This window comes from Triturus cristatus, chromosome 5_2 (assembly GCF_964204655.1).
Source record: "Triturus cristatus chromosome 5_2, aTriCri1.1, whole genome shotgun sequence".
Taxonomy (NCBI): Eukaryota; Metazoa; Chordata; class Amphibia; order Caudata; family Salamandridae; genus Triturus; species Triturus cristatus.
Genome location: NC_140588.1, coordinates 1,121,142,459 through 1,121,150,077, shown reverse-complemented (window position 1 = coordinate 1,121,150,077; position 7,619 = coordinate 1,121,142,459).

Below are 7,619 nucleotides of genomic sequence, written 5' to 3'. Positions count from 1 at the left end.
AGAGGACTTGAGGCGGAAGTGGGACGTCCTCCTCCCTTGCCTGCTGTTCTCCTACCGTGAGGTGCCGCTTAAGGGAGTCGGGTTCAGCCCTTTTGAGCTGCTCTATGGCCACCCCGTTAGGGGGCCCCTCAGCCTAGTGAAGGAGGGGTGGGAGAAGACTTCGAAAAGCTTCCTCGTGATGTTGTCAGTTACATGCTGGCATTCCGCAGCCAGATGGCCAAGCTGTGGAAGGCAGCCTCAGATAATCTGGAGGCTAGCCAAGCCGTCATGAAGGAGTGGTATGACCGCAACGCTCGGACGGTAGAGTTGGACGCTGGACAGAAGGTGTGGGTCATGGAGCCTGGGGAGCTTAGTGCCCTCCAGGACCGGTGGACTGGTCCGTACGAAATTGTGGAGCGACAAGGCCAGACTACCTATGTCGTTGACTTGAAGACCTCCCGTCAGCCCCATCGGGTGCTCCACGTTAACCGCCTGAAGCCGCACCATGAGCGATCTGAGCTTGCTCTCCTCATGGTGACGGATGGGAGCGAGGAGGAAGAGAGTGAGACTCTTCCTGACCTTCTGGCGGCCTAGGAGAAGGATGGATCGGTGGAGGGTGTGATCCTCTCCCCATCCTTGACCTCAGAGCAACAGAGGGACTGCCGCCAGGTGTTGGGGCAGTACGCCTCGTTGTTCTCCCTCACGCCTGGAATCACTCATTTGTGTACCCATGATGTGGACACAGGAGACAGCCCACCGGTAAAGAACAAGTCTTACCGGCTATCTGACCGAGTGAAGAACAGTATCCTGAGTGAGGTGGCGAAAATGCTGGAGCTGGGGGTGATCGAACCTTCCAGCAGCCCGTGGGCTAGTCCGGTGGTGTTGGTGCCGAAAGCGGCCCCACCGGGCACCACACCAGAACTGCGGTTCTGTGTGGACTACAGGGGATTGAACTCTGTCACGAAGACAGACGCTCACCAGATCCCACAAGCATACGAGCTAGTGGACCGGCTGGGAGCCGCCCGGTACCTCAGCACCATCGATTTGACGTCAGGGTACTGGCAAGTTGCCATGGCCGATGGAGCAAGGGAGAAAACAGCGTTCTCCACCCCCGAGGGCCACTTCCAATTCAGAGTGATGCCCTTCGGGCTCAAGAATGCTCCGGCCACTTTCCAGCGGTTGGTGAACCAGGTGCTATCTGGCCTGGAATCCTTCTCAGCGGCATATCTGTATGACATAGCTGTCTTCAGTAGCACCTGGGAGGAACATCTGCAGCAGCTCCAGGAGGTACTGCAGGCTCTGCAACGTGCTGGTCTGACGATCAAGGCCAGCAAGTGCCAGATTGGACAGGGATCTGTCGTTTACCTGGGACACCTGGTGGGCGGGGGTAAGGTGCAGCCCCTCCAGGCCAAAATTGAAACCATCATGGCCTGGGAGCCCCCCCCCCAAGACCCAAACTGAGGTCCGAGCTTTCCTCGGCCTCACTGGGTATTACCGCCGGTTTTTCAAGGGATATGGTACCATCGTAGCCCCCTTGACAGAATTGACGTCCAAGAAGCAGCCACGAAAAGTAATCTGGACGGCTGCTTGCCAAGGGGCATTCGAGAATCTGAAGCACGCGATGTGCACCGCCCTGGTGCTTGCAACACCTGACTTCGCAAAAGAATTCATCGTGCAGACGGACGCCTCTGAGCACGGCATAGGTGCGGTGCTCTCGCAACTCAACAACGATGGCCAAGATCAACCTGTGGCCTTTATCTCCAGAAGACTCCTCCCTCGGGAACAACGGTGGAGCACCATCGAGCGAGAAGCCTTCGCGGTGGTCTGGGCTCTGAAGAAGTTGAGGCCATACCTCTTTGGCTCTCACTTCCTGGTTCAGACGGCCCACCGACTCCTTCGCTGGCTCATGCAGATGAGAGGCGAAAATCACAAGTTGCTAAGGTGGTCCATTTCCCTACAGGGGATGGACTTTCGGGTGGAACATCGGCCCGGAGTTGACCACGCCAATGCTGACGGTCTCTCCCGGTTTTCCGCCTTAGTGACGAGAACTCCCTTGAGGTTGGGTAGCTCTCCCCTCTTTCGGCTGGGGGGGGGGGACGCGTGTTAAACCTGTCAGACCTAGGGTGGTCTTTCTCTGTGTTTTTGCCCATGCCTCATTTTTTCCACCCTCTTTTTCGTTGGCCTTAGGTCTCCGAGCACCTTTCCATTGCTAATCAGTGTTAAGGTGCAGGTGCTCTCTTCCCCCAATATGGCTGCCACAGGCCCCTGCTACTGCGGAGTGGCCTTTTTAGTAGCACCCTAGTTGCCAGGAGCTGGCTGGGACCCTACATCATTGTTGCGACACCAGCCCGCCTTTTTTCTCCTATAGCTAGAGTGGGGAAGCTCCTGGAACTTGCTGGAACCTTCTAGAAGAAGGGTGGGGTTTACTTTTGCCGCCTTAGAGAGTGGTCACCTGACCTAGGGATACTTAAGGAAAGGAGGGAACATTTTTAGTCAGCTGGGGCGACGCAGACCTGGGGAAACCCACGCAGGAGTTTTAGGCGGTAGGGCCTAGTCAGGGACCTATGCCACCGAAAGTAACAGGGCTTAGGTGCTGCCTTTTAAGTTGAGTGAGGGATCCTGAACTAGCCCACTGATCTGGCCCAGCAGGAGGGGAACCCAGGGACAACCTACCAAGCCTGACTGAGAACTCTCTCCAGTCACCAACTCAATCTACCCCCCCCCCCAAGGAACAAAACTACTAAGGGCGCCAGAACCAACAAGCGCCAAGAGGACTACAGAAACTTACCACAGAAACTTACCACAGAAACTTACCACAGAACTGCAGGGGGATCGAACAGGTACCTGCACTGTGCCACTCCTGCACTCCCTGACTTAACCTGGGCCCCCTCCCTAGCTTGTTCTGCCCCTGGCGTGTGGCCTGCCACCTCCCAGCCTACCTGCCCCGAGCTGGGGCGTCTCTGGGGGAAAAAGGGGGCGTTGGGCGCCAAACCAATCGCCACCCTCAAGCTGCAGGCCAACCCTTAATTTCCACCCCCCGCAGAGGGGGACTTGAAAAGCACTCACCGCTGCGGCCCGGGGCCGGAAAGATTGTCCCCGCTATCACAGGGGCCCACGGAGAAGCCTGGGGCCCCGTCGCTGCAGCCGATCTAACGCGGCCCCCAGGGCAGAGAAAGCCGCCGGAACACCGCGAAGGCCTCGTTAGGCCTGGAGCCACCCAGCAAGGGCCGCGCTAGGCCCTGAAGCCCACTCCCGTGTCACCTGACGGGGGCGGACTTCTCAACGCCACCCCCGCCGCTTCGGGATTTGTTGTCCAGGCCGCGCCCCCGCAGGCCGCGCTGTCGTTGGCGGCTGCGGGCGTGCCTTCCCAGAACCAGGAGGAATCACCGAGACCGAGTCTTGCGCGGCTGGCGGGAGGGGCTCTGAGGAGTGTGAGCCTCCGCCCGGCCATGGATCTTCGCAAGGGCCTGCGGACGGCTGAAGAGCCAGGTAACCCCCCGGGGGAGGCCCACCGTAAGGTCTGCTGTGCCCTTCTGGCCCGGAACGGGGCCCAACACCAGCCACTGGCCTCAGTATCTCTCGCCCCACGAGGGGCTAAGTGCAAGCCCCCTCTCAGGGAAAAGTTCAGGAGCCTAAGGTGAGACGGTGTACCCCGGCCGACGGGATTATGCCTAATGGCGCACCTGCCTCCAGGACTATGGTTAAGGCCCTGATCGAAGACTCCGATCCCAGGCCCTGACTTAAGGCTCTGAGTAGATGTGGGGCTCAAATGTGACAGAAATGTTTAGCGCTTCAGTGCCCTACAATGGTTAGCGCTTCAGTGTCCTACAATGTTTAGCGCTTCAGTGTCCTATAATGTTTAGCGCTTCAGTGCCCTACAATGTTTAGCGCTTCAGTGTCCTACAATGTTTAGCGCTTCAGGGTCATACAATGTTTAGCACTCCGGAGATGTAATGTTCAGCGCGTCAAAGAGATGCAATGTGTAGCGCTGCAAGGATGTGTAAGGTTTAGCACTCCCCTGCCCTACAATGTTTAACGCTCTAAGGAATTGCCCAGTGTAGCGCTTCCAGGAAAAGTAAGGTGTAATGCTCAAATGAATGGTCATGCGCAGCGCGTCGAGCACATGCTCTGGTAGACGCTCTAATGGATCGCCAGGTTTGACATTTTAATGAAATGCCAGATTCCTTCTAAATGAAATGCCAGAGTGATACTTCTAATGAAATGCTTTGATCCCAATGTTGATCTAGATAAAGTGGTTCGGTTTTAATCAACCTACTGGTGTGGTGCCAATTATTGCGTGCGTTTCCTGTCTCAGTGGATGTGTGTGCTGTCTGGTCACTTTACACGTAAACCTTTGGGTGCCTATCTGCTCGCGCCACGTTACCCCCATAGGGCCTAGTGACCCCCGGTCCTACAATCCTTGATTTAGTTTAAACGTGATCGACGAGCTACATAAAACAACATCATTAGGTGTCACACATAAGTGGTAGGTTATGCACGACAGGAATCCACATTACCCTAGTGGAGTAATTACCACTGAAGCAACTTCTCATAACACCGCATTGTTGCGATGTACGATCAAACGAGCCCTGTAGATAATTGAACTACATTAGATGTCATTCGACAGTCAAGTGTGAAGCATATTAACCTGATTAAACATCACTACAGAATCCACACCACACAAGCGGAGCAAGGACCGCTGGGAATACATCTCTCAGCATTGCCTTTTTGCGATCTTCTTCACATGCTCCTTACATAATACCACTACCTCAGGCGACAGGAGCTAGTCGTTCGGTAGTGTACATAATCCAGTGTAGGCATTTCAAATGAACGCTCACTAGCCAAGCGTAGCTAGCATCTCTGTAACAACATCCCACAATATTGTAGTCGTGCAACCTACCCAACAAGGCCGCCCATTAGTTGTTGCCCTCATGGACAGGAAGCACGTACATAAGAACCGCCCTCAGAGTGTCCCAGCACGGGAACCAGAGCCGGGGTAGGAGAAGGGGTAGTCTCCACGCAGCCTCTCTGTGAGTATCAAACTCAGAAGGTGCACGCTGTCGCCTCCGGTAAGAATATGCCTGCCTATACACGATGTCCTGTCTTGTTTTGAATCTTCTCTACCCCTACACAGGTCGTGAGTGAACAACGCACTCTGCTATCACTCCCGTCTGCTCAGACTCAAGCAGTGTGGGGTGAGTGCCTTTACTTTTTCCATTACGGACAACACACACAGCGTACTTACCTCACCTGGCTTAATCCATTTCACCCACTCCTGCTGGAGTTAGATACTTATGATAGTACGGTGTGCCGCATTTAACTATGTGTTTGTGTGATTTATCCGTTTTTTAACCGTGAGTTAATACAATTAGTCTCAGTTTCTAACGCAACGATCACCGAGAACCCACCTGAATCTCGGGGATGGTTCTGTTCTCTTCACTAAAACTTTTAATTCCACTTTGGCACTTATCCCACAATTATGCAATGCTAGTTGGACAATGATTGAGATTCCCCCATGAAACATCATCATGCGCCGCCTTGAGTCTTTTTGTCACCCTCCCTTTTTTACAATGTTTCTCCTTTTCTGCTTTCTCTTTCAGGTCGTACAATATTAGGTAAAATGTACCTTTTATTTTACCGCAAGGCTGGTAACTCTACAGCATTTCTTTACACCCTAAGCACCAGCCCTGCAGTAGTGTAGGAGTTCGGAAATTTCCTTAATCAACCGGTCCTGATGAATTGCCAAGAGACCTGTTAGGGGCTAAGAATGGCAAGAAACATATTGAACTTTGTTCACAACACACACGCCCTATAGGACCATTGTATCCAGACAGGGCCACATTGCTTTTTAGTTAGGTTAGTAAGTCCCATGAAACATGAATAAAAATTCATGCAATAGGCCCTTCCTAAACCTATTTTAGCGCACTATTCTGCACTTCACTTCATTACTCACTTTATCCCGCACACCCCCACGCAACTAAAGGCTTCATCAAAAAGATCTCCGCCAAAGAGCCCTTTCGCAGGTGCCCGTCGGGTATTGCAGCGCAGGCCCGGCGAGGAGCAGGCCCATATGATGAAGCATGCTATCCTTCGGGGTGTGTGAGGGCACTTCCTCCAAAAGGAGGTTATTCCACAGACCTGAACACTTTCACTTCTTCTTGAACACCATCTTTGTATAAACTATTTCAGCTAGGGAGTACGTGTGCTGGACCTGCTTATAAAAAGCTCCTGGTTCCTATTGTTTTGAGAATTAATAAATTGTAACCACGTGAGAAGCTGTGGTAGTTTGAAGATTTTAAAAGTATAATATACGACCCATGTATTACGGGTGAGATTATTAAAACCGGTCGATGGAACATAAATACTACACCGTTTTCTAACTCGGTACCCGAATAACATACATTGATGTATGGCCAGTAAATTCGCTTTATATTGACAGGCTGTCACCTGGAGCAACAGCATGTGCTTTTTCAGTGTCAGCCGTATATTTTATAGATACTCATTATTGGGAACATGCGGCATCAAAAGGCGAATATGAGGATTGTACCTATCTGTTTTTTATTAAAACATGGGGTATGCATTAATGTACACATAGCGTTGAGTGACTTAAGGACTGTCTCGTGTCTTTGCAATTTCAATAGACCAAAAGGGAATATATGTATAAAGACCCCAGAATCCTGTGAATTAAAAAACGAGGAACCAAGTGAACATGCGGTCTCTTTTTTATCAGAACTAGACAAACAACGAGGCCAAACCAATCTTCCTGCTGCTGGCGACACCTCTTTTACAGGCTGCAGCCATCTCCCCTTGAACGCAGAGGAGGAAATCAAGCGCTGCAACGGGTAAGGACTATGAGCAAAGCTGAATCAGGCATTTAAGAGGAAAGTCTACAAGCAAAAATAGGAGATGATGGTGTTTTTCTTACAAAGAGATCACTAACAGAGGTAGGGAAGTTTCAAAAAGGCCAATCAATAGAGATGAGTGGAGAGGGAAAGGGTCTCTACAAATAAGGAAGGAAGAAGTGAGAATTATAAATAATTAGCCAATGAAGCCAAGCTTAAGCAAAACATCTCTTGTTGATACTTCTTCCTTCAATAGCTAATTGCGATGAGCATATATTCGAAATATTAAGAACGTGGGGAGGATCTTGTAGTAAAATATAATGGCTAATTGAACACAACATTGTTCTGTGTGTTATTTGTAGTATGTATTGCTAGTCACAGATGCAGTGCGATAACAGTACAGATTTCTGCACAAGCAACTTAACATGTGTGTGTTAACTGTCAACTCATTGTACCAACTTGGTTGTAGATTATCTACCATAAAAAAACATTGACCTGTGTTTTTAAAGAGAGTTTTAAAAGCGAGCCCATTGGGAAACTAATATTAGATTTCTAACAAGTAAAACTAGGCGTCCACATGAAATATTCAAATAAGAATAAGAATATGTGTACATAGAGAAATGTGCTCCAACTATCCTTTACAACATCAAACAGAATGCATGAGCATAACTGAAAACTACTCTCCTATTAATGCTATTATGAGGCAAAATGTTCAGAGGTGTATGATCATACAAGGAGAGTTAATTAAAACATTTCAAGCATTATTTGGTATTAAAACAACTGTTTGTTAACTGTATT